Source organism: Solanum stenotomum, chromosome 11, assembly GCF_019186545.1.
Source record: "Solanum stenotomum isolate F172 chromosome 11, ASM1918654v1, whole genome shotgun sequence".
Classification (NCBI taxonomy): Eukaryota; Viridiplantae; Streptophyta; class Magnoliopsida; order Solanales; family Solanaceae; genus Solanum; species Solanum stenotomum.
Genome location: NC_064292.1, coordinates 47,068,872 through 47,083,159, shown reverse-complemented (window position 1 = coordinate 47,083,159; position 14,288 = coordinate 47,068,872).

Sequence of the window (14,288 nt, the reverse complement as noted above, 5' to 3'; positions counted from 1 at the left end):
ATATTAAGATATGAATTTTATATTTTTCTCTACATATTATCTTTATTTATTATCACTTTTACAGATGTTACTTATTTTTTTTAGTCCCTACACTTTAATATGCACATTATTTTACTACTACATATTTGCACCTGACTACTATCTCATTTTATTTTATTCTCTTCCACGTCTTAATTCTATATATAAATAAAACAATAAATTTTCATATCCTTTAAACTTAATATTTATTTTGGATACATTTATATAAGACTCATCTTTTTTTTAACACATAAAATTGTCATACTCTTTTAGCACATTTATTTATTTATTAATTTTTTCTTACCGTATGATAAACATACTACTATAATTTTATCTAATAGATATATAGGTCATACCTTGTATTTTACTCTTTTCTTAAACTAATAAAATTTGCTTACCATTATTTTAAAGCAAATAAATAAACAATTTTTTCTAATTATATTTTTCTAAATTGAGTTTACGGACTATCTTCGAATAGGCTCTGAGGAATGTTTAATACCTTCCCTTTGAGTAACCAAAATCCTCACTCAAAATCTCATTGGTTTCGCAAATCAAAATAGGGTTTACATTCACATATTAAAAAAATGTTTTTTCTAATATTCTTCTTAAAATTTAGGTGGCGACTCTAACCCAAAATAATTTTTTTCAAAAATCAGAGTGTCAGCCATATTATGTTGTGAACTGTTTCGGCCAGTTCGAAACAGACATCCGATAGCTTGGCGACTCAGCTGGGGAACTTACTTAGATTTTAACCTTAGAAAACTTAATTTTGAAATAATAATTGTGATTACTTGTTTATTTTTGTTTGTTTGCTTTTCTGAATTGATATATTGTTTTGACTGAAAAGTCACAAGTGAAATCCAAAATTGTGTTCCTTATTTGTTTTAAAACACTATTTGTTACTGTTTTCTCTATACTGTCATTTGCACTTTCTATCGAGTCATTGGCCGTACACGCACACACTGTACACGTGAGGGGTGTTCCTGCACTCCTTCGAAACTCTCTTCGAATTTCTTAGTTTCAGAGTTAGTGCAATTAAGATAGTGCACCTTCTCGCAATTACTCAGTCCACTCTCAATCATCTAGGAAAAAATCTTACTCTTAAAATAGATCGTGTTGCATAGCCTTAGGCAAGATAATATATGGTATTGTCATTGCGTTTAGGAAACCACCTAAATGTCAATGAGTTTCTTCTTTAAAACTTGACGACATACACTTTGTGTGAAATTGATATAAATTATCCAAACTAAACACTTAACAGATTTGGAGCAAATAAACGCATCATATCCCTTTACCTTTCTTTCAGATGCAAATTAACCAAAACCTTTCTAATATCAGAATGATGACTGAGATCCCCGAACTTTGAAAGAGTGGTGAGGAAACATCCGAGTGACATACGAAAATGAGGCTATGCCACACTTGGGGTCATTAACTGACCTATTGAATGTGGAGGCAAACAAGTCACTCATTACTCTGATGATTGAATTTTGACAACCAATAACAATGACTTTCCAGTTCACAGATTTTGATATCACACCAACACTGAAAGAGATAAGTCAAATTGCTAATTTACCGTTGGTTGGCAAAGCACCCTTGGCCTCGCACACTACATCGGGAAGAGATTTTCTCCAGTCTTTGGGTTTCAGGGTAGGTCCATGTTTGCAAAGAGTTGATGAGGGATAAGTAGGGTTGGTTTATTGTTTCAAAGTTTCGATCGTCGAGATAGCTATGATAGGTTCCAATAAGAATTTTTCAACTCTAGGGTTGGTTGGGAAAGGCACAGGGCTTTTGTTTTCGTGATGACCTTTTTGGGTATTATGATCTTTTACAAAGAAAAAGGCTTGTGTCGACATCAACCTACTGCCTATGGTTATCTTCATATTTAGAGGACCTGTTAGAGTGATCATTGTGCCCATGATCTTGGCAGAAATATTTCGATCGTTATCCCTCTGCTCTAGAGGATATGATCACTTTAAGGGAAGTAACCTGCTGCTACAAATTTGGGTGTTGGAACACTTCTATCAAAGACAAGTAGAAAATGGCGTCGAAAAAGACTTACACAACAAAATCAGAAGCCATGCGACGAGATTGAGCATGGGGGATACCCCAAATAATAAAAATGGTTGGCGCCTTTTCCTGACCCACTTCACAGGGAACCGTATTCAATGGCGACTACCATGGGTCCATGGCCGAGCTCTGTTGAGAACAAACCACGCCTATTTCATTGAGTTGATTGAGTTGGATGGCTTCCAGCCTTACGTACCTCTAAGAGTCCTCCGACAGTTTGGAATTACCCAAGGCGTTCCTCTATGGTCAAATATGGCATTAGTAGAGGTAGATTATGAAGAAAGAATACCTATCGAGAGGATCCTTGCTTTGATACAAGAATGGTATGACATTCTTGAATTAGGCATGGTGGTTGAGTCCTGGTGCACTCCTGAATATTATACTTGGTTTATGATGGGAGGAATTCTTGCAAGGCCCAGCTGTGACGGGATTTTGGGGTTTACAAACACCGAAAGATCAAATCAAATTGGCACGGAGCTGTTGAACCTCATTCACATCACTACAACCATGTATCATCAAGTGACCCCACGGTCTGTTGACCATCTCATACATGCAGTTGATGATGAACCAAATGAAGATATGGAGGAAGACCTAGAAGAGGATCCTAGAAAGCTAACTGAGGAGATGGAGATGATTAAGAAGGATATTCAGAGCATGACCCTAGAGATGGAAGAGTGATGCATATGGAGAATGAACCGGTTCCCACAGTAGAAGAAGCTCACTCGGAATATGATTCCATATGGTTTGATTAAAGGGAAGATTCAAACAACTGGAATGGAAGATCGACGAATCCCTAGAGTACACCCAGAGCCATATTATGATGGGGACGATGATGGTAATGATACCCCAACTTGGAAATATGTCATCTTTCTCTTTCGAAACTCTCTCCTCAAAGTGTCGTATGGCCTATCCTTCTTGTATGCCTTTTGGCCACACCTGTACTTTCATTTCTTAGGTTTTTGATTGCCTACCTCAATGTGACATCCAAGACTACCTTAATCAATGAAGTTATGTTTGCTCCAAATCTAAAATGTGTTTAAATAGATCATTTATTATCAAACTAATTGCAACGTAGGCTCACCTCAGGCAAAAAGAGGTTCTACATTAGGACGCGTTTTGAATGTCGCCAAATTGGCGTATATATGTGTTAAACTTGTATATTTGTTACATCTTTCAATACTTCCCAAACTAACATAGTTTTCCTCTTTCTTTTTTTTTTTATCATTTATCCCCAAAAGTACGTTGATTTGTGTCGAATTGCAAACTGGCTGACTCACGATACAACCTTTGATCAAAAGGAAGGATGTCTGATAAAGACGACTTCAACGCTGCTACAAACATAATGATACCTATTGAGAACCTCGAAGGTTCTTGAAACATGATAGACATTTAAAATGAAGAGAAAATGGCTCGCATGGAGCAAGAACTCGAGATCTTGAGGGAAGAATTATGCCAAGTGCGAGACTTGGCCAAACTGTCGGCTACCACTTTCCCTACTTTCAAGACGCCTATCTACTGCGCAAAGGATGACTTGCCTTCTGCCGACCTTCCAAATCAGCCAGAACAAACTCAACACGTTCCCGCACACAGTCGAGTTCCACCAGCCTCTCCAATCGCAGTCATGAGCATTCCTGACCTCTTTAATCGCGACCCTACCATACGTACAATGCAACAAATACTTGGGGCACATGTCGCCGCTCCCTATGAGCCACATGTTCCATCCGTATATGCCGCTTGAGATCCTACCTTCATAGCGCCAGCTGTGGTTAATATATCGTACGAGGTCGATCAATATACAGAAATGGAGAAAGATGCTCGGTTGAAAGAAGATGCATCGATCAATGCCCAACTTCATAGTCTGAGAAAGGCATTGAAAAGCTTGCAAATCACTAGAGGAGCAAAAAGTCTGGATTATGATGACCTGTGCATCATCCAGACATTGACATGTCGATAGGGTACAAATCACCGAAGTTTGACATGTTTGATTGAAAGGGTGACCCTCACGCACATTTAAGGGCATATTGTGAAAGGGTGATCCTCACGCACAGAAGCAGAAGCTAACATATATAAATACAATTGCTTACTACAAAATAAATGGGAAAAATTCAAAACACCGATAGTAGTAACAGGATTTAATAATGAAGGAAGCATGATCACATATAAGGCAAAAAATATAAAAATACAAATATGGGATAAGATATTAATTATAGAAGAAATATATAATTTTGAATTGACCACAAAAGATATGCTATTAGGAATGTCACTTTTAAAAAAATTATATCCACATATAATAACAAAAACACACTGGTGGTTCACAACACCATGTAAACAAAAAAATAGGAGCAAAAAGAGTGAATAACAAAAAACGGAAAACAACAGAATGGATAAAAGGTAGTGAAAAAATTACACAAAAATTAGAAAATTTAAAAGAAGAAGACCCTAAAATAGAATTAATTATATTCTCTATAGATAAAGTAAAAATAATTCAAGATAAGTTAGAATTATTATATAGTGAGGATCCTTTACAAGAATGGGAGAAACATAAAACAAAAGTTAAAATTGAGCTAATTGATAATAATAGTATAATAACCCAAAAATCATTAAAGTATAATTTTAATGATTTAACCGAATTCAAGATACATATAAATGAATTACTAGATAAAAGATATATACAAGAAAGCAATAGTAAGCATACAAGCCCAACATTTATTGTAAATAAATATAGTGCACAAAAAAGAGGAAAAAGTAGAATGGTTATTGACTATAGATATTTAAACGAAAAAATTAAAACATATAATTACCCAATACCAAATAAAATATTAAAGATAAGACAAATACAAGGATATAATTACTTTAGTAAATTTGACTGCAAATCAGGATTTTATCACTTAAAGTTAGAAGAAGAATCTAGAAAACTTAAAGTATTTACAGTACCACAAAGATTTTATGAATGGAACGTATTACCATTTGGATATAAAAATGCTCCAGGTAGATATAAACACTTTATGGATAACTACTTTAAACTACTAGAAAATTGTGTAGTATATATTGATGATATATTACTATATTCTAAACCCAAGATGAACACCTAAGATTATTAGAAAAATTCATATATGTTATAGAATATTCAGGCATAAGCCTAAGTAAAAAGAAAGCAGACATAATGAAAAGCCAAATAAAATTCCTAGGAATACAGATAGATAAAAATGGAATAAAAACGCAAACACATATAATACAGAAAATAATTTACTCAAATGAACAACTAGACACAAAAAAAGAAATTATAATCATTCTTAGGACTAGTAAATCAAGTAAGAGAATGCATACCAAAATTAGCAGAGAATTTAAAACCATTACAACAAAAATTAAAGAAAGACATAGAATAACAGTTTGATAAAAAAGACCAAACACAAATACAAAAAGTTAAATTATTATGTAAGAACCTACATAAACTATATTTTCCGAATGAAAAAAAAAATTTACTTATATAGTAGAATCAGACTCCAGTGAAAAAAGTTATGGAGGAGTCTTAAAATACAGGTATGATAAAGAAAAAATAAAACATCATTGTAGATATTATTCAGGAACATTTACTAATGCAGAAATAAGATGGGAAATAAATAGAAAAGAATTATATTCAGTGTATAAATGTTTACTATCATTTGAACCATATATTGTATATAACAAATTTATTATAAGGACAGATAACACACAAATAAAATGGCGGCTAACAAGAAAAATACAAGATTCAGTAATTATAAAAGAAATTAGAAGATTGGTATGAAATATATTAAATTTTATATTTACTATTGAAGTAATAAAAACTGACAAGAATATTATTGCAGATTACTTATCAAGACAAAGCTACTCAAACTGAGAAAGAAACTACAATTGAAGAGATACTCAAAACCATTACTACACTTTGTATCAAAGTGGACAGTATGGATAATAAGATATAAAAGCTAAAGACTAATGAAGATAATCTGAAGTCTAAAGCTAGTACAAGTCAGCAGCATGACTATAAAAATGCGGAGCTAAGTCGATCGGAAGACTTTAAAAATCCAGAGCTAAGAGGTGACGTTGGGAAACACCTTAAAACCCATAATGATTGTCTAAATATAGCTGCAGGTACAAGAAGACTAGTTATTGGAAAACAATGAAATACAAATCTAAATCAGTTATTTGAAAAGCAATTTACACAAAAAACAAAAAACTCATTAATCATGGAACCACAAACTTCAACGTATGCAAATAGCCTACAACATGAGAAAAAGGTATAACCATATCACAAGGACATACCTCGAAAATATATACAAAATACAGAGTTACCTAAACCTCAATCCCAGATCTACCACTACAAAAGATCCAAACCAAGACTATATAACCCAGAAATTACAAGGATACAATAAACTAATTGCACAGCCAAAAACCAATGCTAACCTAGTTAAAAACATGTTATAATTATGGATTAATAAGTACTGCATATACTTATGACGTAGAAGAACTAAGTGGCATACAAGAATTATACAAAGAATTTATTATATACAAAAGAGTGACCAAAGGAAATTTATTTTATGTAAAATTCTATACGGCAACAACAGAGATATTACATGAGGAGATAAAACTTCCTATTCAAGTTGTAAAGATAAGCCTGACCAAAGAGATGATAATACCGGTTTGGAGAACAACCAGAAATACCAAAAATTGAGATACCCAATTTCTATGCCAATAAAAGAATAATTGGTATATCAACTATAATACAAGAACTAGCCAACAATTATTTGAATGGAAATGCTATATGGAGTTACTATTCCAGAGATCAATTAATGATTTATGTCAACTCAAGGGAACTAAGAAAATCAGATATGGATGAAGTTCAGAAATGGATTTTATCATTATTAAAACCAGAAGAAAGACCTACAACAAGAGCATTAAGGCAGGATTTATTTCTTCAGAACTATTAACCAGATATTGTAAGTTAATTGGGCACAAATATCTTGACCATATATGTTCAAAATGTAATGGTGAAGACAATGTAATTCCCGATGTCCAGCTAGAATAAAGTCAAAGAGATATGAAGACAAAGAAGATAGGGACAAATAAGATAGAGACAACTAAAGAGATAAGGCAAATAAGATATATTTGGCCAAAAAAGCCAAAAGAAAATAGTATAAAGTGAATAGTACTATGTAAATGAGCATTATTGTAAATTATTAGGTACATTATTTTTCGTCTTATTGTAATAAAGTTAGTAGAGTAGGAATAAATTGTGTAAATTAGTCAACAAGTGTAGGGTAATATGCATTATTAAAGTAGGTGCATATTAAAGTGGTAGGTAGGAGTGGTGTGCATTATAAATGGACAAGTGTAAAGTAGTAGGTGTGGTAGGTGTGCATTATTAAAGTAGTGTGCAGATAAATATAAGTGCAATAGCTATAGGATAGGATTTCCTTTCTATATAAAGGAATGTACATGTAACATAATAGGTAAGCCTTGAATAAACAAAGCATTTATTATATACAAAAGAGTGACCAATCTAAAAAAAAAATGGTATCATAGTTATGAATGAAGAGAAATATAACGATAAATTAGATCAATTAATAGATAATATGTCTAAATTAGAGTATAAATATATTCAATATTTAAAGATACAATAAATAACGAGAATAACAAATATAGACAAAAACTTACTGAAATAATTATAGCAAAAAGACAAGAATTAAGACATAGGTAAAATAGACTTAACAAGAATATATTTGCAGGAATTTGTAAAAAATCTATAGTAGCACAGAGAAAAACTATTTTATATCTACAAATACAAATAAAAAAACTTAGAATATAAACTACAACACAATTTATAAATGAATAGAGAAGAATACTCAATAGATGAAAAAACATATGAAAACTATGACGGACTAAAAATAAAGATAATATTTTCTAATCTAGGAAGAAGATATAAGAAAATAGGTGACAATCTAAGTTTAATGTTAGAAAAAAAAACAGTAAAATTAGAAGATAGTTTAACTGTTATGATAAGAATAACAAAAGAAAATGAAGAAATAGATAGAAAAACGGAAATTGAAAAAATAAAAGAACAAGCAAAAAAGGAAGTACAACAATTAGAAGAAGTAAAAAATATTAAAATAATAGAACTGAAAAAAAAGCTAGCAATATTAAAAGAAATGTATGAAATTAAACAAAAAGAAAAAGAACAAAAAATAAAATTAGCAAATGAAATAAATAAATTTAAAGAAAAATTGCAATTAGAAGAACTAGAAGAAAAAGAAGAAAACCAAGATAACCTACCAGAAATAGGAATTTATGAAATAAATAATGATGATCTAGATGAACAACATTCAGAAATAAGCGAAACATATACGAAACTTTTAGCAAACATGGATACTACAAAGAATTTAGAAGTAAATACAGGAGACGTAGACATGGATGAAAAACCTAGTACATCAGAAATAAAAAACACAAAAAATTCAAAATATTATATTACAAACTATGAACAATATGATAGAGAAAAAACTATATAGGATAAAAGATTGAATAAAAAATGGACACCTAAACCAATAACTGAACAACATAATTTTTTAGATTTAGATTGTGTTGCAGATATAAATAAAACAATACAATTATGGATGAGATATATATCAAAACAATTAATAGATAACAAAATAGGAATGACAGAAACACCAGGATATATAGAAAGAACACTTATAGGAACAGTAAAATTGTAATAACTTGAAAGGTCATTTTTGGAAATTTTGAATTCACTTAACTAGAGTTAATTAATTGACTATTAATTATTAAATAACAAATTTTAGTTAATGCTTAAATGAGTTGACTTTATAATTTGTTTAATACCATGTACCAGTTAATCATACAGGAAAATAAACTATTAGGGTTGAAAATTTTTGGATCATAATTTAAGAAAAGAAAAAGAGTTGGGACTTACCTGCGCAAGCGACGGCCGGAGTAGAAACGACTATCTTACGTTCAGGTAATAATCAACAATGGCTCCATGTTCCTTGTCTCTTCCTACTCTAGTACAAAATGATGTTAATTTCCATAATAGATGTGTTGAATAGATCACTGTTGTATATAATATATACATATATCTATGCTTTTATACCTTACATTTACATATTATATTCAAAGAAAATAGATTCCATTAATTACTCAAATCAAGATATGGAAGTATAAAGTGCAGGTATATTAATTAACCGACAAAGAAAGCAAGCATATTGTTTATTGTTTTCAAATGGTATGGCAAAATAATTGTTAAGTAAATTAATTGAGGTTATGGTCAGTGGCCCGTAAGTGAGAATATAAGTTATGGGTTTAGTTGGGTTTCACGATTTTCTTATAGATTATCAGGTTATAATTCAAGTTTTAACATATTGAGATAGGTAATTAAATATTAAATGTATGGTATTATATGAATATCATTAGATTTATGATATTGGAGAAATTGAAACTTAACCCTAAGCTTGAAACTTGGAAAATATGAGAGTTGACATGTTAATTGACAGTTGACATCAAGATTTAGGAACTTGATTATAAATTCGGATGAGTTTTTGGGTCTAGGCTAGACCTATACTAATATGAGTATTGTTACTTTCGAAATATTATCGTGATTATTAATGTGAATACATTGTTTTGAGTTGGAAGTACAACGAAAAGGGAAGGCTCAAGCTCCATAGTGATTGTTCGATTATTTGAGGCAAGTGAATTTCTAAACACTTGTTAAGTGTATGGAATTCATGTATTTCCTTGTAATATGTGCTTAGGGTAATGAGGCTTGGTGATGGGTTGACTTGTCCACATTGATTAATTCTAATGATGAGAAAGGGATAATAAAAGGCAATGTGATCAATTGTTTATGTGATGTGTTGAGAATTGTTTGAAAGGCTTGTTGAATCATTGTTGATGTTGTATCCTAATTGTGTTGTTGTGAATTGTGCAATGTTATGATAATGGTCATCTCTTCATTATTTGTGTGAACATGTCATTTGCATTGTTCGAGACATGGTTGTAACAAGTGTTATGTGCATTGAGAAAGAATAAGAAAATAAAGAGGATGTACCATTTCGAGGGACGTATCGCGCGCCGCGATGGATACTATATTTTGAGGGACGTGTCGCGCGCCGCGACGAATACTATATTTCGAGGGACGTATCACGCGCTGCGATGGTTACTATTATCGAGGGTCGTATCGTGCGCCACAACGGATGCATGGATAGATATGTCCCCATGGATCCCGGACTGAGAGACAGCGGGTGTGTATCATTAGGTCAAACATGCATCACTATACCTGGCATTGCATTTCATTGCATTGCACTTCTTTATTATTGGTGAACTTGATCTTGTGTGTTGCTGATCTTGTGAGTGCCTTTCTATGAAACTTGTGACTGATGGATATTGAGCTTATTATTGAAGATATGCAATTGTTTGAGTGTTGTTGTTGAGGATATGAAATTGTTAGAGTGTTGTGTTGAGCTATGTGCTTTATAAACTGTGAACTGTTATTTTGGGCTGGTACTAAGCAGGTTGTAGTCGTGGAGGTGGTAATTGATAAATATTGAGCTTGTTGTTGAGAATATATGATTGTTAGAATGTTGTTGTTGAGATATGTGCTTGTAAATTGTGAACTGTTAGTTGGGTTGGGCTGGTTTTATACAGATTGTAGTTGTGAAGGTTCAGTTAGGGTGTAAGGAGTACTTGTATTCTATCCCCTTAGCTTGTGTTTAGAGGTTTACTTGCTGAGTACCGTGTGGTTTGGTATTCACCCCTTGCTTATACAAATTTTTGTAGGTTATGAGCCTGGATTTTTGTGGTACTTGTCATTCTCTTCTTTTCCAAGGCTTCTGGGAGATTTGTGAGATAGTTGTTTGTCTTCTCAGCGATCCATCTTACACCTGTTTATGATCTTGTTCTACTCTAGAAACAATGTCATATGAGACTTGTATTTTTCTTTTGATTCAATTGTAATAATTTAGAGGCTTGTACACGTGACAACCAGATTTTGAAGGTATATTTGAGTTTATTATTAAAAAAATCTACATTTTATTGTAATGGTTGAGTTTTAGGCTGACTTGTCTTGGTGGGTTAAGACGAGTGCCATCACGTCCATTTTTGGGCCGTGACAAAAATTATGGCTGCAAAATTTATCAGAGGAAAGTTTGAAAACTTTAAGAAGTAATAAAAAATCTAATGGTGAATTAGCTACTACAACTATGGAAATATTATATAAATACGAAATAGCTATAAGAAATAAATTTAGTAGTATGACAACAGAAGTAGAAGAACCAAATAAAGAAAAACTCATAAACCGAAATCTAATGACAAAATTAGCAATATGTAACATGTGTTATATAGATGAATATACACGTACATTTAGTGAGTACTATTATAAAGGAACATATAGCACAGAAGAAAGTAAAGAAATAAGAAAATTATATTTTACAAAATTACCAGAACCTTTTAATTCAAAAGTAATAAAAAGTTGGAATGAAACAGGATTAACAGATACCTTAGGAACTAGAATGAAATTCTTACAACGATGGTTTATAGAACTATGTGAAAAACATAAAGATGAAATAAAAATGGAAAAATTATTGGCAAAAAACTTAGCATGTTGCAAAAATAAAACAGCACCACAATTCGGTTGTACAGACAGATAATATAATAAAAAATACAGATCAAAATATAAATATAAAAAGACAAGAAGAAGATACTATGTAAAAAACTATAAAACTAAAAGACCATATAGACCAAAAAAAAAATTAACAGAATGTACTTGTTACAATTGTGGAAAATTAGGACATATAGCAAAAAATTGTACATTACCTAAAAATCCAAAGAAAAAACAAATATCAGAAATACTGGTAGATAATGAAAAAAATACACAAATAGAGTACGTAGATTATGAATTAGAAAGTGAAGATAGTATATATGAATTATCAGAAAACGAAACAGACGAAATGAAAAACAATTCAGTAATAGAATCAGATAATGAATACTATATCAATGACTGAAACAAATATACAAATAATAACTAAAGAAAAATATCAAGATAAAGAATCGGCAGAACAAAAAATAATATTTGATAATAATCCTACTATTGAAGAAAGCCACTTACATATATAAATAATAATATATACATATATAGTATCCTTCAAACCCTTGTAATACCCTATTCTCCTCACGTTATTAATTTACTTTGTCAATCCACAATTTGACCAGTGATAATCACGCCTACCATATCAACCTAAACACCTTCCAATTTTTATCGGATATCGGCAATTTCAATTATAATAATAACGATAATAACATGATTCATACCAATATACCCAACACAAGATTTAGGCAGATGATTTACCTGAAGTCTGGGGCACTCGCGTTCTTCTTTGGTTCACGTTGCTTTATGTTATTCCCCTCTTCCGTTTTTTTCTTTTCCTTTATAAATTATTTTTACCCTATTATAATATGACTAATTATAAGAGTGGTGAAAGTGACCCTCTACTAATTCTAATGCTATTTTCTTTAACCACCAACTAAATAAATTATTAAAACTACCCCATTAATCCTATAATTATAATTACGAATAGTCCAAAATACCCATTTAGAATCTATCGGAAAGTATTTTATGAAATAAAAAACTCTAATATACCCAAAACGACAAAAAGGGTCGTTCCATTTTTTCTAACAAAAAAAAATGGTATCAGAACTATGGATGAAGAGAAATATAATGATAAATTAGATCAATTAATAGATAATATATCTAAATTAGAATATAAATATATTCAATATTTAAAGATACCATGAATAACGAAAATAACGAATATAGACAAAAATTTACTGAAATAATTATAGCAAAAAGACAAAAATTAAGACATAGGCAAAATAGACTTAACAGTAATATATTTGCAGGAATTTGTAAAAAAATCTATAGTAGCACAGAGAAAAACTATTTTATATCTACAAATACAAATAGAAAACTTATAATATAAGCTACAACACAATTTATAAATGAATAAAGAAGAATACGCAATAGATGAAAAAACATATGAAAACTATGACGGACTAAAAATAAAAATATTATTTATTAATCTAGGAAGAAGATTTATAAAAAAATAGATGACAATCTAAGTTTAATGTTAGAAAAAAAAACAGTAAAATTAGAAGATAGTTTAACTGCTATGATAAGAATAACAAAAGAAAATGAAGAAATAGATAGAAAAACGAAAATTGAAAAAATAAAGGAACAAGCAAAAAAGAAAGTACAACAATTAGAAGAAAAAAAATACTAAAAATAATAGAACTAGAAAAAGAGCTGGCAATATTAAAAGAAATGTATGAAACTAAACAAAAAGAAAAAGAACAAAAAACAAAATTAGCAAATGAAATAAATAAATTTAAAGAAAAATTACAATTAGAAGAAGAACTAGAAGAAAAAGAAGAAAATAACCAAGATAGTCTACCTGAAATAAGAATTGATGAAATAAACGACGATGATCTAGATGAACAACATTCAGAAACAAGCAAAACATATACGGAACTCTTAGCAAACATAGATAATACAAAGAATTTAGAAGTAAATACGGGAGACGTAGACATGAATTAAAAACCTAGTACATCAGGATTAAAAAACCCAAAAAATTCAAAATATTATAATACAAACTATGAACAATATGATAGAGAAAAAACTATATAGGATAAAAGATTAAATAAAAAATGGACACCTAAATCAATAACTGAACAACATAATTTTTTAGATTTAGACTGTATTGCAGATATAAATAAAACAATACAATTATGGATGAGATATATATCAAAACAATTAATAGATAACAAAATAGGAATGACAGAAACACCAGGATATATAGAAAGAACACTTATATGAACAATAAAATTATAGCTGCAAAATTTATCAGAGGAAAGTTTGAAAACTTTAAGAAGTAATAAAAAATTTAATGGTGAATTAGCTACTATAACTATGAAAATATTATATAAATACGAAAAAACTATAAGAAATGAATTTAGTAGTATGACAACAAAAGTAGAAGAACAAAATAAAGAAAAACTCATAAACCGGAATCTAATGACAAAATTAGCAATATGTAACATGTGTTATATAGATGAATATACATGTGCATTTAGTAAGTAATATTATAAAGGAACATATAGCACAAAAG